The 24,302-nt window shown below is 40.6% G+C and overlaps 70 non-coding genes across 70 annotated transcripts; all 70 read left to right on the top strand.

The window, feature by feature from the left end:
- Positions 1–159: 159 nt before the first annotated feature.
- trnay-gua (transfer RNA tyrosine (anticodon GUA)) lies at positions 160–260 on the top strand. Its single transcript has 2 exons — positions 160–196; positions 225–260. It is a non-coding gene; the product is annotated as a tRNA-Tyr (tRNA).
- A 129-nt stretch (positions 261–389) lies between these two features.
- On the top strand, positions 390–490 carry trnay-gua (transfer RNA tyrosine (anticodon GUA)). The gene is made up of 2 exons: positions 390–426; positions 455–490. It is a non-coding gene; the product is annotated as a tRNA-Tyr (tRNA).
- A 206-nt stretch (positions 491–696) lies between these two features.
- Positions 697–797, top strand: trnay-gua (transfer RNA tyrosine (anticodon GUA)). The gene is made up of 2 exons: positions 697–733; positions 762–797. It is a non-coding gene; the product is annotated as a tRNA-Tyr (tRNA).
- Positions 798–997: 200 nt separating this feature from the next.
- Positions 998–1,098, top strand: trnay-gua (transfer RNA tyrosine (anticodon GUA)). The gene is made up of 2 exons: positions 998–1,034; positions 1,063–1,098. It is a non-coding gene; the product is annotated as a tRNA-Tyr (tRNA).
- A 203-nt stretch (positions 1,099–1,301) lies between these two features.
- Positions 1,302–1,402, top strand: trnay-gua (transfer RNA tyrosine (anticodon GUA)). The gene is made up of 2 exons: positions 1,302–1,338; positions 1,367–1,402. It is a non-coding gene; the product is annotated as a tRNA-Tyr (tRNA).
- Positions 1,403–1,608: 206 nt separating this feature from the next.
- On the top strand, positions 1,609–1,709 carry trnay-gua (transfer RNA tyrosine (anticodon GUA)). Its single transcript has 2 exons — positions 1,609–1,645; positions 1,674–1,709. It is a non-coding gene; the product is annotated as a tRNA-Tyr (tRNA).
- A 206-nt stretch (positions 1,710–1,915) lies between these two features.
- On the top strand, positions 1,916–2,016 carry trnay-gua (transfer RNA tyrosine (anticodon GUA)). The gene is made up of 2 exons: positions 1,916–1,952; positions 1,981–2,016. It is a non-coding gene; the product is annotated as a tRNA-Tyr (tRNA).
- Positions 2,017–2,216: 200 nt separating this feature from the next.
- trnay-gua (transfer RNA tyrosine (anticodon GUA)) lies at positions 2,217–2,317 on the top strand. Its single transcript has 2 exons — positions 2,217–2,253; positions 2,282–2,317. It is a non-coding gene; the product is annotated as a tRNA-Tyr (tRNA).
- A 206-nt stretch (positions 2,318–2,523) lies between these two features.
- trnay-gua (transfer RNA tyrosine (anticodon GUA)) lies at positions 2,524–2,624 on the top strand. The gene is made up of 2 exons: positions 2,524–2,560; positions 2,589–2,624. It is a non-coding gene; the product is annotated as a tRNA-Tyr (tRNA).
- A 200-nt stretch (positions 2,625–2,824) lies between these two features.
- On the top strand, positions 2,825–2,925 carry trnay-gua (transfer RNA tyrosine (anticodon GUA)). Its single transcript has 2 exons — positions 2,825–2,861; positions 2,890–2,925. It is a non-coding gene; the product is annotated as a tRNA-Tyr (tRNA).
- Positions 2,926–3,130: 205 nt separating this feature from the next.
- trnay-gua (transfer RNA tyrosine (anticodon GUA)) lies at positions 3,131–3,231 on the top strand. Its single transcript has 2 exons — positions 3,131–3,167; positions 3,196–3,231. It is a non-coding gene; the product is annotated as a tRNA-Tyr (tRNA).
- A 129-nt stretch (positions 3,232–3,360) lies between these two features.
- On the top strand, positions 3,361–3,461 carry trnay-gua (transfer RNA tyrosine (anticodon GUA)). Its single transcript has 2 exons — positions 3,361–3,397; positions 3,426–3,461. It is a non-coding gene; the product is annotated as a tRNA-Tyr (tRNA).
- Positions 3,462–3,892: 431 nt separating this feature from the next.
- On the top strand, positions 3,893–3,993 carry trnay-gua (transfer RNA tyrosine (anticodon GUA)). The gene is made up of 2 exons: positions 3,893–3,929; positions 3,958–3,993. It is a non-coding gene; the product is annotated as a tRNA-Tyr (tRNA).
- A 200-nt stretch (positions 3,994–4,193) lies between these two features.
- Positions 4,194–4,294, top strand: trnay-gua (transfer RNA tyrosine (anticodon GUA)). Its single transcript has 2 exons — positions 4,194–4,230; positions 4,259–4,294. It is a non-coding gene; the product is annotated as a tRNA-Tyr (tRNA).
- Positions 4,295–4,494: 200 nt separating this feature from the next.
- Positions 4,495–4,595, top strand: trnay-gua (transfer RNA tyrosine (anticodon GUA)). The gene is made up of 2 exons: positions 4,495–4,531; positions 4,560–4,595. It is a non-coding gene; the product is annotated as a tRNA-Tyr (tRNA).
- Positions 4,596–5,025: 430 nt separating this feature from the next.
- Positions 5,026–5,126, top strand: trnay-gua (transfer RNA tyrosine (anticodon GUA)). Its single transcript has 2 exons — positions 5,026–5,062; positions 5,091–5,126. It is a non-coding gene; the product is annotated as a tRNA-Tyr (tRNA).
- Positions 5,127–5,255: 129 nt separating this feature from the next.
- trnay-gua (transfer RNA tyrosine (anticodon GUA)) lies at positions 5,256–5,356 on the top strand. The gene is made up of 2 exons: positions 5,256–5,292; positions 5,321–5,356. It is a non-coding gene; the product is annotated as a tRNA-Tyr (tRNA).
- A 129-nt stretch (positions 5,357–5,485) lies between these two features.
- Positions 5,486–5,586, top strand: trnay-gua (transfer RNA tyrosine (anticodon GUA)). Its single transcript has 2 exons — positions 5,486–5,522; positions 5,551–5,586. It is a non-coding gene; the product is annotated as a tRNA-Tyr (tRNA).
- Positions 5,587–5,792: 206 nt separating this feature from the next.
- On the top strand, positions 5,793–5,893 carry trnay-gua (transfer RNA tyrosine (anticodon GUA)). Its single transcript has 2 exons — positions 5,793–5,829; positions 5,858–5,893. It is a non-coding gene; the product is annotated as a tRNA-Tyr (tRNA).
- A 129-nt stretch (positions 5,894–6,022) lies between these two features.
- On the top strand, positions 6,023–6,123 carry trnay-gua (transfer RNA tyrosine (anticodon GUA)). Its single transcript has 2 exons — positions 6,023–6,059; positions 6,088–6,123. It is a non-coding gene; the product is annotated as a tRNA-Tyr (tRNA).
- Positions 6,124–6,329: 206 nt separating this feature from the next.
- On the top strand, positions 6,330–6,430 carry trnay-gua (transfer RNA tyrosine (anticodon GUA)). The gene is made up of 2 exons: positions 6,330–6,366; positions 6,395–6,430. It is a non-coding gene; the product is annotated as a tRNA-Tyr (tRNA).
- A 200-nt stretch (positions 6,431–6,630) lies between these two features.
- Positions 6,631–6,731, top strand: trnay-gua (transfer RNA tyrosine (anticodon GUA)). Its single transcript has 2 exons — positions 6,631–6,667; positions 6,696–6,731. It is a non-coding gene; the product is annotated as a tRNA-Tyr (tRNA).
- A 203-nt stretch (positions 6,732–6,934) lies between these two features.
- trnay-gua (transfer RNA tyrosine (anticodon GUA)) lies at positions 6,935–7,035 on the top strand. Its single transcript has 2 exons — positions 6,935–6,971; positions 7,000–7,035. It is a non-coding gene; the product is annotated as a tRNA-Tyr (tRNA).
- A 206-nt stretch (positions 7,036–7,241) lies between these two features.
- trnay-gua (transfer RNA tyrosine (anticodon GUA)) lies at positions 7,242–7,342 on the top strand. The gene is made up of 2 exons: positions 7,242–7,278; positions 7,307–7,342. It is a non-coding gene; the product is annotated as a tRNA-Tyr (tRNA).
- A 206-nt stretch (positions 7,343–7,548) lies between these two features.
- trnay-gua (transfer RNA tyrosine (anticodon GUA)) lies at positions 7,549–7,649 on the top strand. Its single transcript has 2 exons — positions 7,549–7,585; positions 7,614–7,649. It is a non-coding gene; the product is annotated as a tRNA-Tyr (tRNA).
- Positions 7,650–7,849: 200 nt separating this feature from the next.
- Positions 7,850–7,950, top strand: trnay-gua (transfer RNA tyrosine (anticodon GUA)). The gene is made up of 2 exons: positions 7,850–7,886; positions 7,915–7,950. It is a non-coding gene; the product is annotated as a tRNA-Tyr (tRNA).
- A 205-nt stretch (positions 7,951–8,155) lies between these two features.
- trnay-gua (transfer RNA tyrosine (anticodon GUA)) lies at positions 8,156–8,256 on the top strand. Its single transcript has 2 exons — positions 8,156–8,192; positions 8,221–8,256. It is a non-coding gene; the product is annotated as a tRNA-Tyr (tRNA).
- Positions 8,257–8,385: 129 nt separating this feature from the next.
- Positions 8,386–8,486, top strand: trnay-gua (transfer RNA tyrosine (anticodon GUA)). The gene is made up of 2 exons: positions 8,386–8,422; positions 8,451–8,486. It is a non-coding gene; the product is annotated as a tRNA-Tyr (tRNA).
- A 206-nt stretch (positions 8,487–8,692) lies between these two features.
- trnay-gua (transfer RNA tyrosine (anticodon GUA)) lies at positions 8,693–8,793 on the top strand. The gene is made up of 2 exons: positions 8,693–8,729; positions 8,758–8,793. It is a non-coding gene; the product is annotated as a tRNA-Tyr (tRNA).
- Positions 8,794–8,993: 200 nt separating this feature from the next.
- On the top strand, positions 8,994–9,094 carry trnay-gua (transfer RNA tyrosine (anticodon GUA)). Its single transcript has 2 exons — positions 8,994–9,030; positions 9,059–9,094. It is a non-coding gene; the product is annotated as a tRNA-Tyr (tRNA).
- A 200-nt stretch (positions 9,095–9,294) lies between these two features.
- On the top strand, positions 9,295–9,395 carry trnay-gua (transfer RNA tyrosine (anticodon GUA)). Its single transcript has 2 exons — positions 9,295–9,331; positions 9,360–9,395. It is a non-coding gene; the product is annotated as a tRNA-Tyr (tRNA).
- A 206-nt stretch (positions 9,396–9,601) lies between these two features.
- trnay-gua (transfer RNA tyrosine (anticodon GUA)) lies at positions 9,602–9,702 on the top strand. The gene is made up of 2 exons: positions 9,602–9,638; positions 9,667–9,702. It is a non-coding gene; the product is annotated as a tRNA-Tyr (tRNA).
- Positions 9,703–9,908: 206 nt separating this feature from the next.
- On the top strand, positions 9,909–10,009 carry trnay-gua (transfer RNA tyrosine (anticodon GUA)). Its single transcript has 2 exons — positions 9,909–9,945; positions 9,974–10,009. It is a non-coding gene; the product is annotated as a tRNA-Tyr (tRNA).
- A 317-nt stretch (positions 10,010–10,326) lies between these two features.
- On the top strand, positions 10,327–10,427 carry trnay-gua (transfer RNA tyrosine (anticodon GUA)). The gene is made up of 2 exons: positions 10,327–10,363; positions 10,392–10,427. It is a non-coding gene; the product is annotated as a tRNA-Tyr (tRNA).
- Positions 10,428–10,633: 206 nt separating this feature from the next.
- trnay-gua (transfer RNA tyrosine (anticodon GUA)) lies at positions 10,634–10,734 on the top strand. Its single transcript has 2 exons — positions 10,634–10,670; positions 10,699–10,734. It is a non-coding gene; the product is annotated as a tRNA-Tyr (tRNA).
- A 732-nt stretch (positions 10,735–11,466) lies between these two features.
- Positions 11,467–11,567, top strand: trnay-gua (transfer RNA tyrosine (anticodon GUA)). Its single transcript has 2 exons — positions 11,467–11,503; positions 11,532–11,567. It is a non-coding gene; the product is annotated as a tRNA-Tyr (tRNA).
- Positions 11,568–11,890: 323 nt separating this feature from the next.
- Positions 11,891–11,991, top strand: trnay-gua (transfer RNA tyrosine (anticodon GUA)). The gene is made up of 2 exons: positions 11,891–11,927; positions 11,956–11,991. It is a non-coding gene; the product is annotated as a tRNA-Tyr (tRNA).
- A 200-nt stretch (positions 11,992–12,191) lies between these two features.
- Positions 12,192–12,292, top strand: trnay-gua (transfer RNA tyrosine (anticodon GUA)). The gene is made up of 2 exons: positions 12,192–12,228; positions 12,257–12,292. It is a non-coding gene; the product is annotated as a tRNA-Tyr (tRNA).
- A 200-nt stretch (positions 12,293–12,492) lies between these two features.
- trnay-gua (transfer RNA tyrosine (anticodon GUA)) lies at positions 12,493–12,593 on the top strand. Its single transcript has 2 exons — positions 12,493–12,529; positions 12,558–12,593. It is a non-coding gene; the product is annotated as a tRNA-Tyr (tRNA).
- A 206-nt stretch (positions 12,594–12,799) lies between these two features.
- trnay-gua (transfer RNA tyrosine (anticodon GUA)) lies at positions 12,800–12,900 on the top strand. The gene is made up of 2 exons: positions 12,800–12,836; positions 12,865–12,900. It is a non-coding gene; the product is annotated as a tRNA-Tyr (tRNA).
- A 431-nt stretch (positions 12,901–13,331) lies between these two features.
- trnay-gua (transfer RNA tyrosine (anticodon GUA)) lies at positions 13,332–13,432 on the top strand. The gene is made up of 2 exons: positions 13,332–13,368; positions 13,397–13,432. It is a non-coding gene; the product is annotated as a tRNA-Tyr (tRNA).
- Positions 13,433–13,632: 200 nt separating this feature from the next.
- On the top strand, positions 13,633–13,733 carry trnay-gua (transfer RNA tyrosine (anticodon GUA)). The gene is made up of 2 exons: positions 13,633–13,669; positions 13,698–13,733. It is a non-coding gene; the product is annotated as a tRNA-Tyr (tRNA).
- Positions 13,734–13,939: 206 nt separating this feature from the next.
- On the top strand, positions 13,940–14,040 carry trnay-gua (transfer RNA tyrosine (anticodon GUA)). The gene is made up of 2 exons: positions 13,940–13,976; positions 14,005–14,040. It is a non-coding gene; the product is annotated as a tRNA-Tyr (tRNA).
- Positions 14,041–14,477: 437 nt separating this feature from the next.
- Positions 14,478–14,578, top strand: trnay-gua (transfer RNA tyrosine (anticodon GUA)). Its single transcript has 2 exons — positions 14,478–14,514; positions 14,543–14,578. It is a non-coding gene; the product is annotated as a tRNA-Tyr (tRNA).
- Positions 14,579–14,784: 206 nt separating this feature from the next.
- Positions 14,785–14,885, top strand: trnay-gua (transfer RNA tyrosine (anticodon GUA)). The gene is made up of 2 exons: positions 14,785–14,821; positions 14,850–14,885. It is a non-coding gene; the product is annotated as a tRNA-Tyr (tRNA).
- Positions 14,886–16,224: 1,339 nt separating this feature from the next.
- Positions 16,225–16,325, top strand: trnay-gua (transfer RNA tyrosine (anticodon GUA)). The gene is made up of 2 exons: positions 16,225–16,261; positions 16,290–16,325. It is a non-coding gene; the product is annotated as a tRNA-Tyr (tRNA).
- Positions 16,326–16,525: 200 nt separating this feature from the next.
- On the top strand, positions 16,526–16,626 carry trnay-gua (transfer RNA tyrosine (anticodon GUA)). The gene is made up of 2 exons: positions 16,526–16,562; positions 16,591–16,626. It is a non-coding gene; the product is annotated as a tRNA-Tyr (tRNA).
- A 200-nt stretch (positions 16,627–16,826) lies between these two features.
- On the top strand, positions 16,827–16,927 carry trnay-gua (transfer RNA tyrosine (anticodon GUA)). Its single transcript has 2 exons — positions 16,827–16,863; positions 16,892–16,927. It is a non-coding gene; the product is annotated as a tRNA-Tyr (tRNA).
- A 206-nt stretch (positions 16,928–17,133) lies between these two features.
- Positions 17,134–17,234, top strand: trnay-gua (transfer RNA tyrosine (anticodon GUA)). The gene is made up of 2 exons: positions 17,134–17,170; positions 17,199–17,234. It is a non-coding gene; the product is annotated as a tRNA-Tyr (tRNA).
- A 129-nt stretch (positions 17,235–17,363) lies between these two features.
- Positions 17,364–17,464, top strand: trnay-gua (transfer RNA tyrosine (anticodon GUA)). The gene is made up of 2 exons: positions 17,364–17,400; positions 17,429–17,464. It is a non-coding gene; the product is annotated as a tRNA-Tyr (tRNA).
- A 206-nt stretch (positions 17,465–17,670) lies between these two features.
- On the top strand, positions 17,671–17,771 carry trnay-gua (transfer RNA tyrosine (anticodon GUA)). Its single transcript has 2 exons — positions 17,671–17,707; positions 17,736–17,771. It is a non-coding gene; the product is annotated as a tRNA-Tyr (tRNA).
- A 200-nt stretch (positions 17,772–17,971) lies between these two features.
- On the top strand, positions 17,972–18,072 carry trnay-gua (transfer RNA tyrosine (anticodon GUA)). Its single transcript has 2 exons — positions 17,972–18,008; positions 18,037–18,072. It is a non-coding gene; the product is annotated as a tRNA-Tyr (tRNA).
- A 203-nt stretch (positions 18,073–18,275) lies between these two features.
- trnay-gua (transfer RNA tyrosine (anticodon GUA)) lies at positions 18,276–18,376 on the top strand. Its single transcript has 2 exons — positions 18,276–18,312; positions 18,341–18,376. It is a non-coding gene; the product is annotated as a tRNA-Tyr (tRNA).
- Positions 18,377–18,582: 206 nt separating this feature from the next.
- trnay-gua (transfer RNA tyrosine (anticodon GUA)) lies at positions 18,583–18,683 on the top strand. The gene is made up of 2 exons: positions 18,583–18,619; positions 18,648–18,683. It is a non-coding gene; the product is annotated as a tRNA-Tyr (tRNA).
- Positions 18,684–18,889: 206 nt separating this feature from the next.
- On the top strand, positions 18,890–18,990 carry trnay-gua (transfer RNA tyrosine (anticodon GUA)). Its single transcript has 2 exons — positions 18,890–18,926; positions 18,955–18,990. It is a non-coding gene; the product is annotated as a tRNA-Tyr (tRNA).
- Positions 18,991–19,190: 200 nt separating this feature from the next.
- Positions 19,191–19,291, top strand: trnay-gua (transfer RNA tyrosine (anticodon GUA)). The gene is made up of 2 exons: positions 19,191–19,227; positions 19,256–19,291. It is a non-coding gene; the product is annotated as a tRNA-Tyr (tRNA).
- Positions 19,292–19,497: 206 nt separating this feature from the next.
- trnay-gua (transfer RNA tyrosine (anticodon GUA)) lies at positions 19,498–19,598 on the top strand. The gene is made up of 2 exons: positions 19,498–19,534; positions 19,563–19,598. It is a non-coding gene; the product is annotated as a tRNA-Tyr (tRNA).
- Positions 19,599–19,798: 200 nt separating this feature from the next.
- On the top strand, positions 19,799–19,899 carry trnay-gua (transfer RNA tyrosine (anticodon GUA)). Its single transcript has 2 exons — positions 19,799–19,835; positions 19,864–19,899. It is a non-coding gene; the product is annotated as a tRNA-Tyr (tRNA).
- Positions 19,900–20,104: 205 nt separating this feature from the next.
- trnay-gua (transfer RNA tyrosine (anticodon GUA)) lies at positions 20,105–20,205 on the top strand. The gene is made up of 2 exons: positions 20,105–20,141; positions 20,170–20,205. It is a non-coding gene; the product is annotated as a tRNA-Tyr (tRNA).
- Positions 20,206–20,334: 129 nt separating this feature from the next.
- trnay-gua (transfer RNA tyrosine (anticodon GUA)) lies at positions 20,335–20,435 on the top strand. The gene is made up of 2 exons: positions 20,335–20,371; positions 20,400–20,435. It is a non-coding gene; the product is annotated as a tRNA-Tyr (tRNA).
- A 206-nt stretch (positions 20,436–20,641) lies between these two features.
- On the top strand, positions 20,642–20,742 carry trnay-gua (transfer RNA tyrosine (anticodon GUA)). Its single transcript has 2 exons — positions 20,642–20,678; positions 20,707–20,742. It is a non-coding gene; the product is annotated as a tRNA-Tyr (tRNA).
- Positions 20,743–20,942: 200 nt separating this feature from the next.
- Positions 20,943–21,043, top strand: trnay-gua (transfer RNA tyrosine (anticodon GUA)). The gene is made up of 2 exons: positions 20,943–20,979; positions 21,008–21,043. It is a non-coding gene; the product is annotated as a tRNA-Tyr (tRNA).
- Positions 21,044–21,243: 200 nt separating this feature from the next.
- trnay-gua (transfer RNA tyrosine (anticodon GUA)) lies at positions 21,244–21,344 on the top strand. Its single transcript has 2 exons — positions 21,244–21,280; positions 21,309–21,344. It is a non-coding gene; the product is annotated as a tRNA-Tyr (tRNA).
- Positions 21,345–21,550: 206 nt separating this feature from the next.
- trnay-gua (transfer RNA tyrosine (anticodon GUA)) lies at positions 21,551–21,651 on the top strand. Its single transcript has 2 exons — positions 21,551–21,587; positions 21,616–21,651. It is a non-coding gene; the product is annotated as a tRNA-Tyr (tRNA).
- Positions 21,652–21,857: 206 nt separating this feature from the next.
- trnay-gua (transfer RNA tyrosine (anticodon GUA)) lies at positions 21,858–21,958 on the top strand. The gene is made up of 2 exons: positions 21,858–21,894; positions 21,923–21,958. It is a non-coding gene; the product is annotated as a tRNA-Tyr (tRNA).
- Positions 21,959–22,275: 317 nt separating this feature from the next.
- Positions 22,276–22,376, top strand: trnay-gua (transfer RNA tyrosine (anticodon GUA)). Its single transcript has 2 exons — positions 22,276–22,312; positions 22,341–22,376. It is a non-coding gene; the product is annotated as a tRNA-Tyr (tRNA).
- Positions 22,377–22,582: 206 nt separating this feature from the next.
- Positions 22,583–22,683, top strand: trnay-gua (transfer RNA tyrosine (anticodon GUA)). Its single transcript has 2 exons — positions 22,583–22,619; positions 22,648–22,683. It is a non-coding gene; the product is annotated as a tRNA-Tyr (tRNA).
- Positions 22,684–23,415: 732 nt separating this feature from the next.
- Positions 23,416–23,516, top strand: trnay-gua (transfer RNA tyrosine (anticodon GUA)). Its single transcript has 2 exons — positions 23,416–23,452; positions 23,481–23,516. It is a non-coding gene; the product is annotated as a tRNA-Tyr (tRNA).
- Positions 23,517–23,839: 323 nt separating this feature from the next.
- trnay-gua (transfer RNA tyrosine (anticodon GUA)) lies at positions 23,840–23,940 on the top strand. The gene is made up of 2 exons: positions 23,840–23,876; positions 23,905–23,940. It is a non-coding gene; the product is annotated as a tRNA-Tyr (tRNA).
- A 200-nt stretch (positions 23,941–24,140) lies between these two features.
- trnay-gua (transfer RNA tyrosine (anticodon GUA)) lies at positions 24,141–24,241 on the top strand. The gene is made up of 2 exons: positions 24,141–24,177; positions 24,206–24,241. It is a non-coding gene; the product is annotated as a tRNA-Tyr (tRNA).
- The last annotated feature ends 61 nt before the right edge of the window (positions 24,242–24,302 follow it).

The raw sequence follows: 24,302 nt of genomic DNA, 5'->3' as shown, positions 1-24,302 counted from the left end.
TAGTGAGAGTGAAATAAACAGAGTTTTTACTGATGGCCAACCAAATCTTCTCTTGAAATTTCCTGAAAACGAATCCATCTGTTCTTTGTAAAACAAACTTTGGTTCGTCTTCAGGTCAAGCTTTGTTATACTTGCTAAAAAACAACTCAATAAGATTACCCTTCGATAGCTCAGTTGGTAGAGCGGAGGACTGTAGGCTGATATTCAATGTGCAATTAGCAGGTATCCTTAGGTCGCTGGTTCAACTCCGGCTCGAAGGAGGTTTTTATCTTTGTCCGTTTTGGAAGAGTTGTATGGCCCTTAGTGAGAGTGGAATAAACAGGGATTTTACTGATATCAAACCAAATCTGGTTCAACTCCGGCTCGAAAGAGAATTTTATCTTTGTCACCCTTCGATAGCTCAGTTGGTAGAGCGGAGGACTGTAGGCTGATATTCAATGTGCAATAAGCAGGTATCCTTAGGTCGCTGGTTCAACTCCGGCTCGAAGGAGGTTTTTATCTTTGTCCGTTTTGGAAGAGTTGTATGGCCCTCAATATTAGTGAGAGTTTAATAAACAGGGATTTTACTGATGGCCAACCAAATCTTCTCTTGAAATTTCCTGAAAACGAATCCATCTGTTCTTTGTAAAACAAACTTTGGTTCGTCTTCAGGTCCAGCCTTGTATTCCCTGCTAAAAAACAACACAATAACTTTACCCTTCGATAGCTCAGTTGGTAGAGCGGAGGACTGTAGGCTGATATTCAATGTGCAATTAGCAGGTATCCTTAGGTCGCTGGTTCAACTCCGGCTCGAAGGAGCTTTTTATCTTTGTCCGTTTTGGAAGAGTTGTATGGCCCTTAGTGAGAGTGAAATAAACAGAGTTTTTACTGATGGCCAACCAAATCTTCTCTTGAAATTTCCTGAAAACGAATCCATCTGTTCTTTGTAAAACAAACTTTGGTTCGTCTTCAGGTCAAGCTTTGTTATACTTGCTAAAAAACAACTCAATAAGATTACCCTTCGATAGCTCAGTTGGTAGAGCGGAGGACTGTAGGCTGATATTCAATGTGCAATTAGCAGGTATCCTTAGGTCGCTGGTTCAACTCCGGCTCGAAGGAGCTTTTTATCTTTGTCCGTTTTGGAAGAGTTATATGGCCCTTAGTGAGAGTGGAATAAACAGAGTTTTTACTGATATCAAACCAAATCTTCTCTTGAAATTTCCTGAAAACAAATCCATCTGTTCTTTGTAAAACAAACTTTGGTTCGTCTTTAGGTCCAGCCTTGTATTCCCTGCTAAAAAAATAAAACACAATAACTTTACCCTTCGATAGCTCAGTTGGTAGAGCGGAGGACTGTAGGCTTATATTCAATGTGCAATTAGCAGGTATCCTTAGGTCGCTGGTTCAACTCCGGCTCGAAGGAGAATATTATCTTTGTCCGTTTTGGAAGAGTTGTATGGCCCTCATTATTAGTGAGAGTGGAATAAACAGAGTTTTAACTGATGGCCAACCAAATCTTCTCTTGAAATTTCCTGAAAACGAATCCATCTGTTCTTTGTAAAACAAACTTTGGTTCGTCTTCAGGTCAAGCTTTGTTATACATGCTAAAAAACAACTCAATAAGATTACCCTTCGATAGCTCAGTTGGTAGAGCGGAGGACTGTAGGCTGATATTCAATGTGCAATTAGCAGGTATCCTTAGGTCGCTGGTTCAACTCCGGCTCGAAGGAGGTTTTTATCTTTGTCCGTTTTGGAAGAGTTGTATGGCCCTCATTATTAGTGAGAGTTTAATAAACAGGGATTTTACTGATGGCCAACCAAATCTTCTCTTGAAATTTCCTGAAAACGAATCCATCTGTTCTTTGTAAAACAAACTTTGGTTCGTCTTCAGGTCCAGCCTTGTATTCCCTGCTAAAAAACAACACAATAACTTTACCCTTCGATAGCTCAGTTGGTAGAGCGGAGGACTGTAGGCTGATATTCAATGTGCAATTAGCAGGTATCCTTAGGTCGCTGGTTCAACTCCGGCTCGAAGGAGCTTTTTATCTTTGTCCGTTTTGGAAGAGTTGTATGGCCCTTAGTGAGAGTGAAATAAACAGAGTTTTTACTGATGGCCAACCAAATCTTCTCTTGAAATTTCCTGAAAACGAATCCATCTGTTCTTTGTAAAACAAACTTTGGTTCGTCTTCAGGTCAAGCTTTGTTATACTTGCTAAAAAACAACTCAATAAGATTACCCTTCGATAGCTCAGTTGGTAGAGCGGAGGACTGTAGGCTGATATTCAATGTGCAATTAGCAGGTATCCTTAGGTCGCTGGTTCAACTCCGGCTCGAAGGAGAATTTTATCTTTGTCCGTTTTGGAAGAGTTGTATGGCCCTCATTATTAGTGAGAGTTTAATAAACAGGGATTTTACTGATGGCCAACCAAATCTTCTCTTGAAATTTCCTGAAAACGAATCCATCTGTTCTTTGTAAAACAAACTTTGGTTCGTCTTCAGGTCAAGCTTTGTTATACTTGCTAAAAAACAACTCAATAAGATTACCCTTCGATAGCTCAGTTGGTAGAGCGGAGGACTGTAGGCTGATATTCAATGTGCAATTAGCAGGTATCCTTAGGTCGCTGGTTCAACTCCGGCTCGAAGGAGCTTTTTATCTTTGTCCGTTTTGGAAGAGTTATATGGCCCTTAGTGAGAGTGGAATAAACAGAGTTTTTACTGATATCAAACCAAATCTTCTCTTGAAATTTCCTGAAAACAAATCCATCTGTTCTTTGTAAAACAAACTTTGGTTCGTCTTTAGGTCCAGCCTTGTATTCCCTGCTAAAAAACAACACAATAACTTTACCCTTCGATAGCTCAGTTGGTAGAGCGGAGGACTGTAGGCTTATATTCAATGTGCAATTAGCAGGTATCCTTAGGTCGCTGGTTCAACTCCGGCTCGAAGGAGAATATTATTTTGTCCGTTTTGGAAGAGTTGTATGGCCCTCATTATTAGTGAGAGTGGAATAAACAGAGTTTTAACTGATGGCCAACCAAATCTTCTCTTGAAATTTCCTGAAAACGAATCCATCTGTTCTTTGTAAAACAAACTTTGGTTCGTCTTCAGGTCAAGCTTTGTTATACATGCTAAAAAACAACTCAATAAGATTACCCTTCGATAGCTCAGTTGGTAGAGCGGAGGACTGTAGGCTGATATTCAATGTGCAATTAGCAGGTATCCTTAGGTCGCTGGTTCAACTCCGGCTCGAAGGAGGTTTTTATCTTTGTCCGTTTTGGAAGAGTTGTATGGCCCTTAGTGAGAGTGGAATAAACAGGGATTTTACTGATATCAAACCAAATCTGGTTCAACTCCGGCTCGAAGGAGAATTTTATCTTTGTCACCCTTCGATAGCTCAGTTGGTAGAGCGGAGGACTGTAGGCTGATATTCAATGTGCAATAAGCAGGTATCCTTAGGTCGCTGGTTCAACTCCGGCTCGAAGGAGGTTTTTATCTTTGTCCGTTTTGGAAGAGTTGTATGGCCCTTAGTGAGAGTGGAATAAACAGGGATTTTACTGATATCAAACCAAATCTGGTTCAACTCCGGCTCGAAGGAGAATTTTATCTTTGTCACCCTTCGATAGCTCAGTTGGTAGAGCGGAGGACTGTAGGCTGATATTCAATGTGCAATTAGCAGGTATCCTTAGATCGCTGGTTCAACTCCGGCTCGAAGGAGAATTTTATCTTTGTCCGTTTTGGAAGAGTTGTATGGCCCCGTAGTGAGAGTGGAATAAACAGGGATTTTACTGATATCAAACCAAATCTTCTCTTGAAATTTCCTGAAAACGAATCCATCTGTTCTTTGTAAAACAAACTTTGGTTCGTCTTTAGGTCCAGCCTTGTATTCCCTGCTAAAAAACAACACATTAACTTTACCCTTCGATAGCTCAGTTGGTAGAGCGGAGGACTGTAGGCTGATATTCAATGTGCAATTAGCAGGTATCCTTAGGTCGCTGGTTCAACTCCGGCTCGAAGGAGGTTTTTATCTTTGTCCGTTTTGGAAGAGTTGTATGGCCCTTAGTGAGAGTGAAATAAACAGAGTTTTTACTGATGGCCAACCAAATCTTCTCTTGAAATTTCCTGAAAACGAATCCATCTGTTCTTTGTAAAACAAACTTTGGTTCGTCTTCAGGTCAAGCTTTGTTATACTTGCTAAAAAACAACTCAATAAGATTACCCTTCGATAGCTCAGTTGGTAGAGCGGAGGACTGTAGGCTGATATTCAATGTGCAATTAGCAGGTATCCTTAGGTCGCTGGTTCAACTCCGGCTCGAAGGAGCTTTTTATCTTTGTCCGTTTTGGAAGAGTTATATGGCCCTTAGTGAGAGTGGAATAAACAGAGTTTTTACTGATATCAAACCAAATCTTCTCTTGAAATTTCCTGAAAACAAATCCATCTGTTCTTTGTAAAACAAACTTTGGTTCGTCTTTAGGTCCAGCCTTGTATTCCCTGCTAAAAAACAACACAATAACTTTACCCTTCGATAGCTCAGTTGGTAGAGCGGAGGACTGTAGGCTTATATTCAATGTGCAATTAGCAGGTATCCTTAGGTCGCTGGTTCAACTCCGGCTCGAAGGAGGTTTTTATCTTTGTCCGTTTTGGAAGAGTTGTATGGCCCTTAGTGAGAGTGGAATAAACAGGGATTTTACTGATATCAAACCAAATCTGGTTTAACTCCGGCTCGAAGGAGAATTTTATATTTGTCACCCTTCGATAGCTCAGTTGGTAGAGCGGAGGACTGTATGCTGATATTCAATGTGCAATTAGCAGGTATCCTTAGGTCGCTGGTTCAACTCCGGCTCGAAGGAGAATTTTATCTTTGTCCGTTTTGGAAGAGTTGTATGGCCCATAGTGAGAGTGGAATAAACAGGGATTTTACTGATATCAAACCAAATCTTCTCTTGAAATTTCCTGAAAACGAATCCATCTGTTCTTTGTAAAACAAACTTTGGTTCGTCTTCAGGTCGAACTTTGTTATACAGGCTAAAAAACAACTCAATAAGATTACCCTTCGATAGCTCAGTTGGTAGAGCGGAGGACTGTAGGCTGATATTCAATGTGCAATTAGCAGGTATCCTTAGGTCGCTGGTTCAACTCCGGCTCGAAGGAGAATTTTATCTTTGTCCGTTTTGGAAGAGTTGTATGGCCCTTAGTGAGAGTGGAATAAACAGGGATTTTACTGATATCAAACCAAATCTGGTTCAACTCCGGCTCGAAGGAGAATTTTATCTTTGTCACCCTTCGATAGCTCAGTTGGTAGAGCGGAGGACTGTAGGCTGATATTCAATGTGCAATTAGCAGGTATCCTTAGGTCGCTGGTTCAACTCCGGCTCGAAGGAGAATTTGATCTTTTTCCGTTTTGGAAGAGTTGTATGGCCCTTAGTGAGAGTGGAATAAACAGGGATTTTACTGATATCAAACCAAATCTGGTTCAACTCCGGCTCGAAGGAGAATTTTATCTTTGTCACCCTTCGATAGCTCAGTTGGTAGAGCGGAGGACTGTAGGCTGATATTCAATGTGCAATTAGCAGGTATCCTTAGGTCGCTGGTTCAACTCCGGCTCGAAGGAGAATTTGATCTTTTTCCGTTTTGGAAGAGTTGTATGGCCCTCATTATTAGTGAGAGTGGAATAAACAGAGTTTTAACTGATGGCCAACCAAATCTTCTCTTGAAATTTCCTGAAAACGAATCCATCTGTTCTTTGTAAAACAAACTTTGGTTCGTCTTCAGGTCAAGCTTTGTTATACATGCTAAAAAACAACACAATAACTTTACCCTTCGATAGCTCAGTTGGTAGAGCGGAGGACTGTAGGCTGATATTCAATGTGCAATTAGCAGGTATCCTTAGGTCGCTGGTTCAACTCCGGCTCGAAGGAGGTTTTTATCTTTGTCCGTTTTGGAAGAGTTGTATGGCCCTTAGTGAGAGTGGAATAAACAGGGATTTTACTGATATCAAACCAAATCTGGTTCAACTCCGGCTCGAAAGAGAATTTTATCTTTGTCACCCTTCGATAGCTCAGTTGGTAGAGCGGAGGACTGTAGGCTGATATTCAATGTGCAATAAGCAGGTATCCTTAGGTCGCTGGTTCAACTCCGGCTCGAAGGAGGTTTTTATCTTTGTCCGTTTTGGAAGAGTTGTATGGCCCTCATTATTAGTGAGAGTTTAATAAACAGGGATTTTACTGATGGCCAACCAAATCTTCTCTTGAAATTTCCTGAAAACGAATCCATCTGTTCTTTGTAAAACAAACTTTGGTTCGTCTTCAGGTCCAGCCTTGTATTCCCTGCTAAAAAACAACACAATAACTTTACCCTTCGATAGCTCAGTTGGTAGAGCGGAGGACTGTAGGCTGATATTCAATGTGCAATTAGCAGGTATCCTTAGGTCGCTGGTTCAACTCCGGCTCGAAGGAGCTTTTTATCTTTGTCCGTTTTGGAAGAGTTGTATGGCCCTTAGTGAGAGTGAAATAAACAGAGTTTTTACTGATGGCCAACCAAATCTTCTCTTGAAATTTCCTGAAAACGAATCCATCTGTTCTTTGTAAAACAAACTTTGGTTCGTCTTCAGGTCAAGCTTTGTTATACTTGCTAAAAAACAACTCAATAAGATTACCCTTCGATAGCTCAGTTGGTAGAGCGGAGGACTGTAGGCTGAAATTCAATGTGCAATTAGCAGGTATCCTTAGGTCGCTGGTTCAACTCCGGCTCGAAGGAGCTTTTTATCTTTGTCCGTTTTGGAAGAGTTATATGGCCCTTAGTGAGAGTGGAATAAACAGAGTTTTTACTGATATCAAACCAAATCTTCTCTTGAAATTTCCTGAAAACAAATCCATCTGTTCTTTGTAAAACAAACTTTGGTTCGTCTTTAGGTCCAGCCTTGTATTCCCTGCTAAAAAAATAAAACACAATAACTTTACCCTTCGATAGCTCAGTTGGTAGAGCGGAGGACTGTAGGCTTATATTCAATGTGCAATTAGCAGGTATCCTTAGGTCGCTGGTTCAACTCCGGCTCGAAGGAGAATATTATCTTTGTCCGTTTTGGAAGAGTTGTATGGCCCTCATTATTAGTGAGAGTGGAATAAACAGAGTTTTAACTGATGGCCAACCAAATCTTCTCTTGAAATTTCCTGAAAACGAATCCATCTGTTCTTTGTAAAACAAACTTTGGTTCGTCTTCAGGTCAAGCTTTGTTATACTTGCTAAAAAACAACTCAATAACTTTACCCTTCGATAGCTCAGTTGGTAGAGCGGAGGACTGTAGGCTTATATTCAATGTGCAATTAGCAGGTATCCTTAGGTCGCTGGTTCAACTCCGGCTCGAAGGAGGTTTTTATCTTTGTCCGTTTTGGAAGAGTTGTATGGCCCTCATTATTAGTGAGAGTTTAATAAACAGGGATTTTACTGATGGCCAACCAAATCTTCTCTTGAAATTTCCTGAAAACGAATCCATCTGTTCTTTGTAAAACAAACTTTGGTTCGTCTTCAGGTCAAGCTTTGTTATACTTGCTAAAAAACAACTCAATAAGATTACCCTTCGATAGCTCAGTTGGTAGAGCGGAGGACTGTAGGCTGATATTCAATGTGCAATTAGCAGGTATCCTTAGGTCGCTGGTTCAACTCCGGCTCGAAGGAGCTTTTTATCTTTGTCCGTTTTGGAAGAGTTATATGGCCCTTAGTGAGAGTGGAATAAACAGAGTTTTTACTGATATCAAACCAAATCTTCTCTTGAAATTTCCTGAAAACAAATCCATCTGTTCTTTGTAAAACAAACTTTGGTTCGTCTTTAGGTCCAGCCTTGTATTCCCTGCTAAAAAACAACACAATAACTTTACCCTTCGATAGCTCAGTTGGTAGAGCGGAGGACTGTAGGCTTATATTCAATGTGCAATTAGCAGGTATCCTTAGGTCGCTGGTTCAACTCCGGCTCGAAGGAGAATATTATTTTGTCCGTTTTGGAAGAGTTGTATGGCCCTCATTATTAGTGAGAGTGGAATAAACAGAGTTTTAACTGATGGCCAACCAAATCTTCTCTTGAAATTTCCTGAAAACGAATCCATCTGTTCTTTGTAAAACAAACTTTGGTTCGTCTTCAGGTCAAGCTTTGTTATACATGCTAAAAAACAACTCAATAAGATTACCCTTCGATAGCTCAGTTGGTAGAGCGGAGGACTGTAGGCTGATATTCAATGTGCAATTAGCAGGTATCCTTAGGTCGCTGGTTCAACTCCGGCTCGAAGGAGGTTTTTATCTTTGTCCGTTTTGGAAGAGTTGTATGGCCCTTAGTGAGAGTGGAATAAACAGGGATTTTACTGATATCAAACCAAATCTGGTTCAACTCCGGCTCGAAGGAGAATTTTATCTTTGTCACCCTTCGATAGCTCAGTTGGTAGAGCGGAGGACTGTAGGCTGATATTCAATGTGCAATAAGCAGGTATCCTTAGGTCGCTGGTTCAACTCCGGCTCGAAGGAGGTTTTTATCTTTGTCCGTTTTGGAAGAGTTGTATGGCCCTCATTATTAGTGAGAGTTTAATAAACAGGGATTTTACTGATGGCCAACCAAATCTTCTCTTGAAATTTCCTGAAAACGAATCCATCTGTTCTTTGTAAAACAAACTTTGGTTCGTCTTCAGGTCCAGCCTTGTATTCCCTGCTAAAAAACAACACAATAACTTTACCCTTCGATAGCTCAGTTGGTAGAGCGGAGGACTGTAGGCTGATATTCAATGTGCAATTAGCAGGTATCCTTAGGTCGCTGGTTCAACTCCGGCTCGAAGGAGCTTTTTATCTTTGTCCGTTTTGGAAGAGTTGTATGGCCCTTAGTGAGAGTGAAATAAACAGAGTTTTTACTGATGGCCAACCAAATCTTCTCTTGAAATTTCCTGAAAACGAATCCATCTGTTCTTTGTAAAACAAACTTTGGTTCGTCTTCAGGTCAAGCTTTGTTATACTTGCTAAAAAACAACTCAATAAGATTACCCTTCGATAGCTCAGTTGGTAGAGCGGAGGACTGTAGGCTGATATTCAATGTGCAATTAGCAGGTATCCTTAGGTCGCTGGTTCAACTCCGGCTCGAAGGAGCTTTTTATCTTTGTCCGTTTTGGAAGAGTTATATGGCCCTTAGTGAGAGTGGAATAAACAGAGTTTTTACTGATATCAAACCAAATCTTCTCTTGAAATTTCCTGAAAACAAATCCATCTGTTCTTTGTAAAACAAACTTTGGTTCGTCTTTAGGTCCAGCCTTGTATTCCCTGCTAAAAAACAACACAATAACTTTACCCTTCGATAGCTCAGTTGGTAGAGCGGAGGACTGTAGGCTTATATTCAATGTGCAATTAGCAGGTATCCTTAGGTCGCTGGTTCAACTCCGGCTCGAAGGAGAATATTATCTTTGTCCGTTTTGGAAGAGTTGTATGGCCCTCATTATTAGTGAGAGTGGAATAAACAGAGTTTTAACTGATGGCCAACCAAATCTTCTCTTGAAATTTCCTGAAAACGAATCCATCTGTTCTTTGTAAAACAAACTTTGGTTCGTCTTTAGGTCCAGCCTTGTATTCCCTGCTAAAAAACAACACATTAACTTTACCCTTCGATAGCTCAGTTGGTAGAGCGGAGGACTGTAGGCTGATATTCAATGTGCAATTAGCAGGTATCCTTAGGTCGCTGGTTCAACTCCGGCTCGAAGGAGGTTTTTATCTTCGTCCGTTTTGGAAGAGTTGTATGGCCCTCATTATTAGTGAGAGTGGAATAAACAGAGTTTTAACTGATGGCCAACCAAATCTTCTCTTGAAATTTCCTGAAAACGAATCCATCTGTTCTTTGTAAAACAAACTTTGGTTCGTCTTCAGGTCGAACTTTGTTATACAGGCTAAAAAACAACTCAATAAGATTACCCTTCGATAGCTCAGTTGGTAGAGCGGAGGACTGTAGGCTGATATTCAATGTGCAATTAGCAGGTATCCTTAGGTCGCTGGTTCAACTCCGGCTCGAAGGAGAATTTTATCTTTGTCCGTTTTGGAAGAGTTGTATGGCCCTCATTATTAGTGAGAGTTTAATAAACAGGGATTTTACTGATATCAAACCAAATCTGGTTCAACTCCGGCTCGAAGGAGAATTTTATCTTTGTCCGTTTTGGAAGAGTTATATGGCCCTTAGTGAGAGTGGAATAAACAGAGTTTTTACTGATATCAAACCAAATCTTCTCTTGAAATTTCCTGAAAACAAATCCATCTGTTCTTTGTAAAACAAACTTTGGTTCGTCTTTAGGTCCAGCCTTGTATTCCCTGCTAAAAAACAACACAATAACTTTACCCTTCGATAGCTCAGTTGGTAGAGCGGAGGACTGTAGGCTTATATTCAATGTGCAATTAGCAGGTATCCTTAGGTCGCTGGTTCAACTCCGGCTCGAAGGAGAATATTATCTTTGTCCGTTTTGGAAGAGTTGTATGGCCCTCATTATTAGTGAGAGTGGAATAAACAGAGTTTTAACTGATGGCCAACCAAATCTTCTCTTGAAATTTCCTGAAAACGAATCCATCTGTTCTTTGTAAAACAAACTTTGGTTCGTCTTCAGGTCAAGCTTTGTTATACATGCTAAAAAACAACTCAATAAGATTACCCTTCGATAGCTCAGTTGGTAGAGCGGAGGACTGTAGGCTGATATTCAATGTGCAATTAGCAGGTATCCTTAGGTCGCTGGTTCAACTCCGGCTCGAAGGAGGTTTTTATCTTTGTCCGTTTTGGAAGAGTTGTATGGCCCTTAGTGAGAGTGGAATAAACAGGGATTTTACTGATATCAAACCAAATCTGGTTCAACTCCGGCTCGAAGGAGAATTTTATCTTTGTCACCCTTCGATAGCTCAGTTGGTAGAGCGGAGGACTGTAGGCTGATATTCAATGTGCAATTAGCAGGTATCCTTAGATCGCTGGTTCAACTCCGGCTCGAAGGAGAATTTTATCTTTGTCCGTTTTGGAAGAGTTGTATGGCCCCGTAGTGAGAGTGGAATAAACAGGGATTTTACTGATATCAAACCAAATCTTCTCTTGAAATTTCCTGAAAACGAATCCATCTGTTCTTTGTAAAACAAACTTTGGTTCGTCTTTAGGTCCAGCCTTGTATTCCCTGCTAAAAAACAACACATTAACTTTACCCTTCGATAGCTCAGTTGGTAGAGCGGAGGACTGTAGGCTGATATTCAATGTGCAATTAGCAGGTAGGTCGCTGGTTCAACTCCGGCTCGAAGGAGGTTTTTATCTTCGTCCGTTTTGGAAGAGTTGTATGGCCCTCATTATTAGTGAGAGTGGAATAAACAGAGTTTTAACTGATGGCCAACCAAATCTTCTCTTGAAATTTCCTGAAAACGAATCCATCTGTTCTTTGTAAAACAAACTTTGGTTCGTCTTCAGGTCGAACTTTGTTATACAGGCTAAAAAACAACTCAATAAGATTACCCTTCGATAGCTCAGTTGGTAGAGCGGAGGACTGTAGGCTGATATTCAATGTGCAATTAGCAGGTATCCTTAGGTCGCTGGTTCAACTCCGGCTCGAAGGAGAATTTTATCTTTGTCCGTTTTGGAAGAGTTGTATGGCCCTCATTATTAGTGAGAGTTTAATAAACAGGGATTTTACTGATATCAAACCAAATCTGGTTCAACTCCGGCTCGAAGGAGGTTTTTATCTTTGTCCGTTTTGGAAGAGTTGTATGGCCCTCATTATTAGTGAGAGTTTAATAAACAGGGATTTTACTGATGGCCAACCAAATCTTCTCTTGAAATTTCCTGAAAACGAATCCATCTGTTCTTTGTAAAACAAACTTTGGTTCGTCTTCAGGTCCAGCCTTGTATTCCCTGCTAAAAAACAACACAATAACTTTACCCTTCGATAGCTCAGTTGGTAGAGCGGAGGACTGTAGGCTGATATTCAATGTGCAATTAGCAGGTATCCTTAGGTCGCTGGTTCAACTCCGGCTCGAAGGAGCTTTTTATCTTTGTCCGTTTTGGAAGAGTTGTATGGCCCTTAGTGAGAGTGAAATAAACAGAGTTTTTACTGATGGCCAACCAAATCTTCTCTTGAAATTTCCTGAAAACGAATCCATCTGTTCTTTGTAAAACAAACTTTGGTTCGTCTTCAGGTCAAGCTTTGTTATACTTGCTAAAAAACAACTCAATAAGATTACCCTTCGATAGCTCAGTTGGTAGAGCGGAGGACTGTAGGCTGATATTCAATGTGCAATTAGCAGGTATCCTTAGGTCGCTGGTTCAACTCCGGCTCGAAGGAGCTTTTTATCTTTGTCCGTTTTGGAAGAGTTATATGGCCCTTAGTGAGAGTGGAATAAACAGAGTTTTTACTGATATCAAACCAAATCTTCTCTTGAAATTTCCTGATAACAAATCCATCTGTTCTTTGTAAAACAAACTTTGGTTCGTCTTTAGGTCCAGCCTTGTATTCCCTGCTAAAAAACAACACAATAACTTTACCCTTCGATAGCTCAGTTGGTAGAGCGGAGGACTGTAGGCTTATATTCAATGTGCAATTAGCAGGTATCCTTAGGTCGCTGGTTCAACTCCGGCTCGAAGGAGAATATTATCTTTGTCCGTTTTGGAAGAGTTGTATGGCCCTCATTATTAGTGAGAGTGGAATAAACAGAGTTTTAACTGATGGCCAACCAAATCTTCTCTTGAAATTTCCTGAAAACGAATCCATCTGTTCTTTGTAAAACAAACTTTGGTTCGTCTTCAGGTCAAGCTTTGTTATACATGCTAAAAAACAACTCAATAAGATTACCCTTCGATAGCTCAGTTGGTAGAGCGGAGGACTGTAGGCTGATATTCAATGTGCAATTAGCAGGTATCCTTAGGTCGCTGGTTCAACTCCGGCTCGAAGGAGGTTTTTATCTTTGTCCGTTTTGGAAGAGTTGTATGGCCCTTAGTGAGAGTGGAATAAACAGGGATTTTACTGATATCAAACCAAATCTGGTTCAACTCCGGCTCGAAGGAGAATTTTATCTTTGTCACCCTTCGATAGCTCAGTTGGTAGAGCGGAGGACTGTAGGCTGATATTCAATGTGCAATTAGCAGGTATCCTTAGATCGCTGGTTCAACTCCGGCTCGAAGGAGAATTTTATCTTTGTCCGTTTTGGAAGAGTTGTATGGCCCCGTAGTGAGAGTGGAATAAACAGGGATTTTACTGATATCAAACCAAATCTTCTCTTGAAATTTCCTGAAAACGAATCCATCTGTTCTTTGTAAAACAAACTTTGGTTCGTCTTTAGGTCCAGCCTTGTATTCCCTGCTAAAAAACAACACATTAACTTTACCCTTCGATAGCTCAGTTGGTAGAGCGGAGGACTGTAGGCTGATATTCAATGTGCAATTAGCAGGTATCCTTAGGTCGCTGGTTCAACTCCGGCTCGAAGGAGGTTTTTATCTTTGTCCGTTTTGGAAGAGTTGTATGGCCCTTAGTGAGAGTGAAATAAACAGAGTTTTTACTGATGGCCAACCAAATCTTCTCTTGAAATTTCCTGAAAACGAATCCATCTGTTCTTTGTAAAACAAACTTTGGTTCGTCTTCAGGTCGAACTTTGTTATACAGGCTAAAAAACAACTCAATAAGATTACCCTTCGATAGCTCAGTTGGTAGAGCGGAGGACTGTAGGCTGATATTCAATGTGCAATTAGCAGGTATCCTTAGGTCGCTGGTTCAACTCCGGCTCGAAGGAGCTTTTTATCTTTGTCCGTTTTGGAAGAGTTGTATGGCCCTCATTATTAGTGAGAGTGGAATAAACAGAGTTTTAACTGATGGCCAACCAAATCTTCTCTTGAAATTTCCTGAAAACGAATCCATCTGTTCTTTGTAAAACAAACTTTGGTTCGTCTTCAGGTCGAACTTTGTTACACAGGCTAAAAAACAACTCAATAAGATTACCCTTCGATAGCTCAGTTGGTAGAGCGGAGGACTGTAGGCTGATATTCAATGTGCAATTAGCAGGTATCCTTAGGTCGCTGGTTCAACTCCGGCTCGAAGGAGAATTTTATCTTTGTCCGTTTTGGAAGAGTTGTATGGCCCTCATTATTAGTGAGAGTTTAATAAACAGGGATTTTACTGATATCAAACCAAATCTGGTTCAACTCCGGCTCGAAGGAGAATTTTTTCTTTGTCACCCTTCGATAGCTCAGTTGGTAGAGCGGAGGACTGTAGGCTGATATTCAATGTGCAATTAGCAGGTATCCTTAGATCGCTGGTTCAACTCCGGCTCGAAGGAGAATTTTATCTTTGTCCGTTTTGGAAGAGTTGTATGGCCCCGTAGTGAGAGTGGAATAAACAGGGATTTTACTGATATCAAACCAAATCTTCTCTTGAAATTTCCTGAAAACGAATCCATCTGTTCTTTGTAAAACAAACTTTGGTTCGTCTTTAGGTCCAGCCTTGTATTCCCTGCTAAAAAACAACACATTAACTTTACCCTTCGATAGCTCAGTTGGTAGAGCGGAGGACTGTAGGCTGATATTCAATGTGCAATTAGCAGGTATCCTTAGGTCGCTGGTTCAACTCCGGCTCGAAGGAGGTTTTTATCTTTGTCCGTTTTGGAAGAGTTGTATGGCCCTCATTATTAGTGAGAGTTTAATAAACAGGGATTTTACTGATGGCCAACCAAATCTTCTCTTGAAATTTCCTGAAAACGAATCCATCTGTTCTTTGTAAAACAAACTTTGGTTCGTCTTTAGGTCCAGCCTTGTATTCCCTGCTAAAAAACAACACAATAACTTTACCCTTCGATAGCTCAGTTGGTAGAGCGGAGGACTGTAGGCTGATATTCAATGTGCAATTAGCAGGTATCCTTAGGTCGCTGGTTCAACTCCGGCTCGAAGGAGCTTTTTATCTTTGTCCGTTTTGGAAGAGTTGTATGGCCCTCATTATTAGTGAGAGTGGAATAAACAGAGTTTTTACTGATATCAAACCAAATCTTCTCTTGAAATTTCCTGAAAACAAATCCATCTGTTCTTTGTAAAACAAACTTTGGTTCGTCTTTAGGTCCAGCCTTGTATTCCCTGCTAAAAAACAACACAATAAATTTACCCTTCGATAGCTCAGTTGGTAGAGCGGAGGACTGTAGGCTGATATTCAATGTGCAATTAGCAGGTATCCCTAGGTCGCTGGTTCAACTCCGGCTCGAAGGAGGTTTTTATCTTTGTCCGTTTTGGAAGAGTTGTATGGCCCTTAGTGAGAGTGGAATAAACAGAGTTTTTACTGATGGCCAACCAAATCTTCTCTTGAAATTTCCTGAAAACGAATCCATCTGTTCTTTGTAAAACAAACTTTGGTTCGTCTTTAGGTCCAGCCTTGTATTCCCTGCTAAAAAACAACACAATAACTTTACCCTTCGATAGCTCAGTTGGTAGAGCGGAGGACTGTAGGCTGATATTCAATGTGCAATTAGCAGGTATCCTTAGGTCGCTGCTTCAACTCCGGCTCGAAGGAGAATTTTATCTTTGTCCGTTTTGGAAGAGTTGTATGGCCCTTAGTGAGAGTGGAATAAACAGGGATTTTACTGATATCAAACCAAATCTGGTTCAACTCCGGCTCGAAGGAGAATTTTATCTTTGTCACCCTTCGATAGCTCAGTTGGTAGAGCGGAGGACTGTAGGCTGATATTCAATGTGCAATAAGCAGGTATACTTAGGTCGCTGGTTCAACTCCGGCTCGAAGGAGCTTTTTATCTTTGTCCGTTTTGGAAGAGTTGTATGGCCCTTAGTGAGAGTGAAATAAACAGAGTTTTTACTGATGGCCAACCAAATCTTCTCTTGAAATTTCCTGAAAACGAATCCATCTGTTCTTTGTAAAACAAACTTTGGTTCGTCTTCAGGTCAAGCTTTGTTATACTTGCTAAAAAACAACTCAATAAGATTACCCTTCGATAGCTCAGTTGGTAGAGCGGAGGACTGTAGGCTGATATTCAATGTGCAATTAGCAGGTATCCTTAGGTCGATGGTTCAACTCCGGCTCGAAGGAGCTTTTTATCTTTGTCCGTTTTGGAAGAGTTGTATGGCCCTTAGTGAGAGTGGAATAAACAGAATTTTTACTGATATCAAACCAAATCTTCTCTTGAAATTTCCTGAAAACAAATCCATCTGTTCTTTGTAAAACAAACTTTGGTTCGTCTTTAGGTCCAGCCTTGTATTCCCTGCTAAAAAACAACACATTAACTTTACCCTTCGATAGCTCAGTTGGTAGAGCGGAGGACTGTAGGCTGATATTCAATGTGCAATTAGCAGGTATCCTTAGGTCGCTGGTTCAACTCCGGCTCGAAGGAGGTTTTTATCTTTGTCCGTTTTGGAAGAGTTGTATGGCCCTTAGTGAGAGTGAAATAAACAGAGTTTTTACTGATGGCCAACCAAATCTTCTCTTGAAATTTCCTGAAAACGAATCCATCTGTTCTTTGTAAAACAAACTTTGGTTCGTCTTCAGGTCAAGCTTTGTTATACTTGCTAAAAAACAACTCAATAAGATTACCCTTCGATAGCTCAGTTGGTAGAGCGGAGGACTGTAGGCTGATATTCAATGTGCAATTAGCAGGTATCCTTAGGTCGCTGGTTCAACTCCGGCTCGAAGGAGCTTTTTATCTTTGTCCGTTTTGGAAGAGTTATATGGCCCTTAGTGAGAGTGGAATAAACAGAGTTTTTACTGATATCAAACCAAATCTTCTCTTGAAATTTCCTGAAAACAAATCCATCTGTTCTTTGTAAAACAAACTTTGGTTCGTCTTTAGGTCCAGCCTTGTATTCCCTGCTAAAAAACAACACAATAACTTTACCCTTCGATAGCTCAGTTGGTAGAGCGGAGGACTGTAGGCTTATATTCAATGTGCAATTAGCAGGTATCCTTAGGTCGCTGGTTCAACTCCGGCTCGAAGGAGAATATTATCTTTGTCCGTTTTGGAAGAGTTGTATGGCCCTCATTATTAGTGAGAGTGGAATAAACAGAGTTTTAACTGATGGCCAACCAAATCTTCTCTTGAAATTTCCTGAAAACGAATCCATCTGTTCTTTGTAAAACAAACTTTGGTTCGTCTTCAGGTCAAGCTTTGTTATACATGCTAAAAAACAACACAATAACTTTACCCTTCGATAGCTCAGTTGGTAGAGCGGAGGACTGTAGGCTGATATTCAATGTGCAATTAGCAGGTATCCTTAGGTCGCTGGTTCAACTCCGGCTCGAAGGAGGTTTTTATCTTTGTCCGTTTTGGAAGAGTTGTATGGCCCTTAGTGAGAGTGGAATAAACAGGGATTTTACTGATATCAAACCAAATCTGGTTCAACTCCGGCTCGAAAGAGAATTTTATCTTTGTCACCCTTCGATAGCTCAGTTGGTAGAGCGGAGGACTGTAGGCTGATATTCAATGTGCAATAAGCAGGTATCCTTAGGTCGCTGGTTCAACTCCGGCTCGAAGGAGGTTTTTATCTTTGTCCGTTTTGGAAGAGTTGTATGGCCCTCATTATTAGTGAGAGTTTAATAAACAGGGATTTTACTGATGGCCAACCAAATCTTCTCTTGAAATTTCCTGAAAACGAATCCATCTGTTCTTTGTAAAACAAACTTTGGTTCGTCTTCAGGTCCAGCCTTGTATTCCCTGCTAAAAAACAACACAATAACTTTACCCTTCGATAGCTCAGTTGGTAGAGCGGAGGACTGTAGGCTGATATTCAATGTGCAATTAGCAGGTATCCTTAGGTCGCTGGTTCAACTCCGGCTCGAAGGAGCTTTTTATCTTTGTCCGTTTTGGAAGAGTTGTATGGCCCTTAGTGAGAGTGAAATAAACAGAGTTTTTACTGATGGCCAACCAAATCTTCTCTTGAAATTTCCTGAAAACGAATCCATCTGTTCTTTGTAAAACAAACTTTGGTTCGTCTTCAGGTCAAGCTTTGTTATACTTGCTAAAAAACAACTCAATAAGATTACCCTTCGATAGCTCAGTTGGTAGAGCGGAGGACTGTAGGCTGAAATTCAATGTGCAATTAGCAGGTATCCTTAGGTCGCTGGTTCAACTCCGGCTCGAAGGAGCTTTTTATCTTTGTCCGTTTTGGAAGAGTTATATGGCCCTTAGTGAGAGTGGAATAAACAGAGTTTTTACTGATATCAAACCAAATCTTCTCTTGAAATTTCCTGAAAACAAATCCATCTGTTCTTTGTAAAACAAACTTTGGTTCGTCTTTAGGTCCAGCCTTGTATTCCCTGCTAAAAAAATAAAACACAATAACTTTACCCTTCGATAGCTCAGTTGGTAGAGCGGAGGACTGTAGGCTTATATTCAATGTGCAATTAGCAGGTATCCTTAGGTCGCTGGTTCAACTCCGGCTCGAAGGAGAATATTATCTTTGTCCGTTTTGGAAGAGTTGTATGGCCCTCATTATTAGTGAGAGTGGAATAAACAGAGTTTTAACTGATGGCCAACCAAATCTTCTCTTGAAATTTCCTGAAAACGAATCCATCTGTTCTTTGTAAAACAAACTTTGGTTCGTCTTCAGGTCAAGCTTTGTTATACTTGCTAAAAAACAACTCAATAACTTTACCCTTCGATAGCTCAGTTGGTAGAGCGGAGGACTGTAGGCTTATATTCAATGTGCAATTAGCAGGTATCCTTAGGTCGCTGGTTCAACTCCGGCTCGAAGGAGGTTTTTATCTTTGTCCGTTTTGGAAGAGTTGTATGGCCCTCATTATTAGTGAGAGTTTAATAAACAGGGATTTTACTGATGGCCAACCAAATCTTCTCTTGAAATTTCCTGAAAACGAATCCATCTGTTCTTTGTAAAACAAACTTTGGTTCGTCTTCAGGTCCAGCCTTGTATTCCCTGCTAAAAAACAACACAATAACTTTACCCTTCGATAGCTCAGTTGGTAGAGCGGAGGACTGTAGGCTGATATTCAATGTGCAATTAGCAGGTATCCTTAGGTCGCTGGTTCAACTCCGGCTCGAAGGAGCTTTTTATCTTTGTCCGTTTTGGAAGAGTTGTATGGCCCTTAGTGAGAGTGAAATAAACAGAGTTTTTACTGATGGCCAACCAAATCTTCTCTTGAAATTTCCTGAAAACGAATCCATCTGTTCTTTGTAAAACAAACTTTGGTTCGTCTTCAGGTCAAGCTTTGTTATACTTGCTAAAAAACAACTCAATAAGATTACCCTTCGATAGCTCAGTTGGTAGAGCGGAGGACTGTAGGCTGATATTCAATGTGCAATTAGCAGGTATCCTTAGGTCGCTGGTTCAACTCCGGCTCGAAGGAGAATTTTATCTTTGTCCGTTTTGGAAGAGTTGTATGGCCCTCATTATTAGTGAGAGTTTAATAAACAGGGATTTTACTGATGGCCAACCAAATCTTCTCTTGAAATTTCCTGAAAACGAATCCATCTGTTCTTTGTAAAACAAACTTTGGTTCGTCTTCAGGTCAAGCTTTGTTATACTTGCTAAAAAACAACTCAATAAGATTACCCTTCGATAGCTCAGTTGGTAGAGCGGAGGACTGTAGGCTGATATTCAATGTGCAATTAGCAGGTATCCTTAGGTCGCTGGTTCAACTCCGGCTCGAAGGAGCTTTTTATCTTTGTCCGTTTTGGAAGAGTTATATGGCCCTTAGTGAGAGTGGAATAAACAGAGTTTTTACTGATATCAAACCAAATCTTCTCTTGAAATTTCCTGAAAACAAATCCATCTGTTCTTTGTAAAACAAACTTTGGTTCGTCTTTAGGTCCAGCCTTGTATTCCCTGCTAAAAAACAACACAATAACTTTACCCTTCGATAGCTCAGTTGGTAGAGCGGAGGACTGTAGGCTTATATTCAATGTGCAATTAGCAGGTATCCTTAGGTCGCTGGTTCAACTCCGGCTCGAAGGAGAATATTATTTTGTCCGTTTTGGAAGAGTTGTATGGCCCTCATTATTAGTGAGAGTGGAATAAACAGAGTTTTAACTGATGGCCAACCAAATCTTCTCTTGAAATTTCCTGAAAACGAATCCATCTGTTCTTTGTAAAACAAACTTTGGTTCGTCTTCAGGTCAAGCTTTGTTATACATGCTAAAAAACAACTCAATAAGATTACCCTTCGATAGCTCAGTTGGTAGAGCGGAGGACTGTAGGCTGATATTCAATGTGCAATTAGCAGGTATCCTTAGGTCGCTGGTTCAACTCCGGCTCGAAGGAGGTTTTTATCTTTGTCCGTTTTGGAAGAGTTGTATGGCCCTTAGTGAGAGTGGAATAAACAGGGATTTTACTGATATCAAACCAAATCTGGTTCAACTCCGGCTCGAAGGAGAATTTTATCTTTGTCACCCTTCGATAGCTCAGTTGGTAGAGCGGAGGACTGTAGGCTGATATTCAATGTGCAATAAGCAGGTATCCTTAGGTCGCTGGTTCAACTCCGGCTCGAAGGAGGTTTTTATCTTTGTCCGTTTTGGAAGAGTTGTATGGCCCTCATTATTAGTGAGAGTTTAATAAACAGGGATTTTACTGATGGCCAACCAAATCTTCTCTTGAAATTTCCTGAAAACGAATCCATCTGTTCTTTGTAAAACAAACTTTGGTTCGTCTTCAGGTCCAGCCTTGTATTCCCTGCTAAAAAACAACACAATAACTTTACCCTTCGATAGCTCAGTTGGTAGAGCGGAGGACTGTAGGCTGATATTCAATGTGCAATTAGCAGGTATCCTTAGGTCGCTGGTTCAACTCCGGCTCGAAGGAGCTTTTTATCTTTGTCCGTTTTGGAAGAGTTGTATGGCCCTTAGTGAGAGTGAAATAAACAGAGTTTTTACTGATGGCCAACCAAATCTTCTCTTGAAATTTCCTGAAAACGAATCCATCTGTTCTTTGTAAAACAAACTTTGGTTCGTCTTCAGGTCAAGCTTTGTTATACTTGCTAAAAAACAACTCAATAAGATTACCCTTCGATAGCTCAGTTGGTAGAGCGGAGGACTGTAGGCTGATATTCAATGTGCAATTAGCAGGTATCCTTAGGTCGCTGGTTCAACTCCGGCTCGAAGGAGCTTTTTATCTTTGTCCGTTTTGGAAGAGTTATATGGCCCTTAGTGAGAGTGGAATAAACAGAGTTTTTACTGATATCAAACCAAATCTTCTCTTGAAATTTCCTGAAAACAAATCCATCTGTTCTTTGTAAAACAAACTTTGGTTCGTCTTTAGGTCCAGCCTTGTATTCCCTGCTAAAAAACAACACAATAACTTTACCCTTCGATAGCTCAGTTGGTAGAGCGGAGGACTGTAGGCTTATATTCAATGTGCAATTAGCAGGTATCCTTAGGTCGCTGGTTCAACTCCGGCTCGAAGGAGAATATTATCTTTGTCCGTTTTGGAAGAGTTGTATGGCCCTCATTATTAGTGAGAGTGGAATAAACAGAGTTTTAACTGATGGCCAACCAAATCTTCTCTTGAAATTTCCTGAAAACGAATCCATCTGTTCTTTGTAAAACAAACTTTGGTTCGTCTTTAGGTCCAGCCTTGTATTCCCTGCTAAAAAACAACACATTAACTTTACCCTTCGATAGCTCAGTTGGTAGAGCGGAGGACTGTAGGCTGATATTCAATGTGCAATTAGCAGGTATCCTTAGGTCGCTGGTTCAACTCCGGCTCGAAGGAGGTTTTTATCTTCGTCCGTTTTGGAAGAGTTGTATGGCCCTCATTATTAGTGAGAGTGGAATAAACAGAGTTTTAACTGATGGCCAACCAAATCTTCTCTTGAAATTTCCTGAAAACGAATCCATCTGTTCTTTGTAAAACAAACTTTGGTTCGTCTTCAGGTCGAACTTTGTTATACAGGCTAAAAAACAACTCAATAAGATTACCCTTCGATAGCTCAGTTGGTAGAGCGGAGGACTGTAGGCTGATATTCAATGTGCAATTAGCAGGTATCCTTAGGTCGCTGGTTCAACTCCGGCTCGAAGGAGAATTTTATCTTTGTCCGTTTTGGAAGAGTTGTATGGCCCTCATTATTAGTGAGAGTTTAATAAACAGGGATTTTACTGATATCAAACCAAATCTGGTTCAACTCCGGCTCGAAGGAGAATTTTATCTTTGTCCGTTTTGGAAGAGTTATATGGCCCTTAGTGAGAGTGGAATAAACAGAGTTTTTACTGATATCAAACCAAATCTTCTCTTGAAATTTCCTGAAAACAAATCCATCTGTTCTTTGTAAAACAAACTTTGGTTCGTCTTTAGGTCCAGCCTTGTATTCCCTGCTAAAAAACAACACAATAACTTTACCCTTCGATAGCTCAGTTGGTAGAGCGGAGGACTGTAGGCTTATATTCAATGTGCAATTAGCAGGTATCCTTAGGTCGCTGGTTCAACTCCGGCTCGAAGGAGAATATTATCTTTGTCCGTTTTGGAAGAGTTGTATGGCCCTCATTATTAGTGAGAGTGGAATAAACAGAGTTTTAACTGATGGCCAACCAAATCTTCTCTTGAAATTTCCTGAAAACGAATCCATCTGTTCTTTGTAAAACAAACTTTGGTTCGTCTTCAGGTCAAGCTTTGTTATACATGCTAAAAAACAACTCAATAAGATTACCCTTCGATAGCTCAGTTGGTAGAGCGGAGGACTGTAGGCTGATATTCAATGTGCAATTAGCAGGTATCCTTAGGTCGCTGGTTCAACTCCGGCTCGAAGGAGGTTTTTATCTTTGTCCGTTTTGGAAGAGTTGTATGGCCCTTAGTGAGAGTGGAATAAACAGGGATTTTACTGATATCAAACCAAATCTGGTTCAACTCCGGCTCGAAGGAGAATTTTATCTTTGTCACCCTTCGATAGCTCAGTTGGTAGAGCGGAGGACTGTAGGCTGATATTCAATGTGCAATTAGCAGGTATCCTTAGATCGCTGGTTCAACTCCGGCTCGAAGGAGAATTTTATCTTTGTCCGTTTTGGAAGAGTTGTATGGCCCCGTAGTGAGAGTGGAATAAACAGGGATTTTACTGATATCAAACCAAATCTTCTCTTGAAATTTCCTGAAAACGAATCCATCTGTTCTTTGTAAAACAAACTTTGGTTCGTCTTTAGGTCCAGCCTTGTATTCCCTGCTAAAAAACAACACATTAACTTTACCCTTCGATAGCTCAGTTGGTAGAGCGGAGGACTGTAGGCTGATATTCAATGTGCAATTAGCAGGTAGGTCGCTGGTTCAACTCCGGCTCGAAGGAGGTTTTTATCTTCGTCCGTTTTGGAAGAGTTGTATGGCCCTCATTATTAGTGAGAGTGGAATAAACAGAGTTTTAACTGATGGCCAACCAAATCTTCTCTTGAAATTTCCTGAAAACGAATCCATCTGTTCTTTGTAAAACAAACTTTGGTTCGTCTTCAGGTCGAACTTTGTTATACAGGCTAAAAAACAACTCAATAAGATTACCCTTCGATAGCTCAGTTGGTAGAGCGGAGGACTGTAGGCTGATATTCAATGTGCAATTAGCAGGTATCCTTAGGTCGCTGGTTCAACTCCGGCTCGAAGGAGAATTTTATCTTTGTCCGTTTTGGAAGAGTTGTATGGCCCTCATTATTAGTGAGAGTTTAATAAACAGGGATTTTACTGATATCAAACCAAATCTGGTTCAACTCCGGCTCGAAGGAGGTTTTTATCTTTGTCCGTTTTGGAAGAGTTGTATGGCCCTCATTATTAGTGAGAGTTTAATAAACAGGGATTTTACTGATGGCCAACCAAATCTTCTCTTGAAATTTCCTGAAAACGAATCCATCTGTTCTTTGTAAAACAAACTTTGGTTCGTCTTCAGGTCCAGCCTTGTATTCCCTGCTAAAAAACAACACAATAACTTTACCCTTCGATAGCTCAGTTGGTAGAGCGGAGGACTGTAGGCTGATATTCAATGTGCAATTAGCAGGTATCCTTAGGTCGCTGGTTCAACTCCGGCTCGAAGGAGCTTTTTATCTTTGTCCGTTTTGGAAGAGTTGTATGGCCCTTAGTGAGAGTGAAATAAACAGAGTTTTTACTGATGGCCAACCAAATCTTCTCTTGAAATTTCCTGAAAACGAATCCATCTGTTCTTTGTAAAACAAACTTTGGTTCGTCTTCAGGTCAAGCTTTGTTATACTTGCTAAAAAACAACTCAATAAGATTACCCTTCGATAGCTCAGTTGGTAGAGCGGAGGACTGTAGGCTGATATTCAATGTGCAATTAGCAGGTATCCTTAGGTCGCTGGTTCAACTCCGGCTCGAAGGAGCTTTTTATCTTTGTCCGTTTTGGAAGAGTTATATGGCCCTTAGTGAGAGTGGAATAAACA

The sequence above is a fragment of the Pungitius pungitius genome, chromosome 4 (assembly GCF_949316345.1).
Source record: "Pungitius pungitius chromosome 4, fPunPun2.1, whole genome shotgun sequence".
Classification (NCBI taxonomy): domain Eukaryota; kingdom Metazoa; phylum Chordata; class Actinopteri; order Perciformes; family Gasterosteidae; genus Pungitius; species Pungitius pungitius.
The sequence above is the reverse complement of the archived record's forward strand: the minus strand, read 5'-3'. Positions and strand labels throughout refer to the sequence as shown.